Here is a 1042-nt window from a genome sequence, read left to right as displayed (position 1 = left end):
TAATAATAATAATAATAATAATTTATTAAATAGGATATCCTAATATACAAATCAATTTAAATTTAAACATATAAATACAAGCACACAGTAAGAGAATAGGCAAACTAAGGATCAATTAACACATATTATTTACTTTTATGTATTTAACAAGCTCTCTTTTAAATGCAACAAGTGACTGGCATCTTTTTAACTTTACTGGTAATCTATTGAAATTAACAACCCCTTCATTAAATAGACAATTCATTGTATGACAATAATTTGTTCTCCAAACATGGAAGTTATCGGCACCTCTAGTAAAGTAGTCATGAATTTCATGATTCCTTATAATATACTGGTTAAAATAATCAGGTAACAAATTATTTATAAGCTTATATATAAAAACCATTGTACAGTAGTATAATCGATTTTTAACAGAAAACCACTGAAGAGCAGATAGTATAAAATCAATGGAGTATATTTATTACATCTTAATATAATTCTCATGTCTCGGCACTGTAACTTCTGCAACTGTGATATCTTATTCAAATTAAGCATACTAAGTACCGATGGACAGTACTCAAAATGTGGTCTAATTATAGTATTGTATACTGTAACTCTACATTGCATAGTTAAATGACCACAAATTCTTGAAAAGAAGAATAGTTTCTTAGATATTTTATTATAAACATATTTAAAATGAGTATTGAAACAGAGTGTATTGTCAAGCAAGAAACCAAGATATTTAATTTCAGTGACAAATTCAATATTTTCATTATCGATAGTTAAATGACAACCATTAATGTCAATATTATTATACCTATATTTGGTTGTGATTATCATAGCTTTTGTTTTATTAACATTTAATTTTAATTTGTTAACTTGCAGGTATTTATTAACACACTTCAAGGTTTCGTTCATAGTATTTATACACTGAGTTAAACTATGACCACTACATGCTAAAAGAGTATCATCTGCAAATAAATTAATAAATTCAGAATTAACAAATAGTGTAATATCGTTTATGTAGATAAGAAATAATAAAGGCCCAAGCACACTGCCTTGA

This window comes from Anoplophora glabripennis, unplaced genomic scaffold, assembly GCF_000390285.2.
Source record: "Anoplophora glabripennis isolate ALB-LARVAE unplaced genomic scaffold, Agla_2.0 scaffold2181, whole genome shotgun sequence".
NCBI lineage: Eukaryota > Metazoa > Arthropoda > Insecta > Coleoptera > Cerambycidae > Anoplophora > Anoplophora glabripennis.
The sequence above is the reverse complement of the archived record's forward strand: the minus strand, read 5'-3'. Positions refer to the sequence as shown.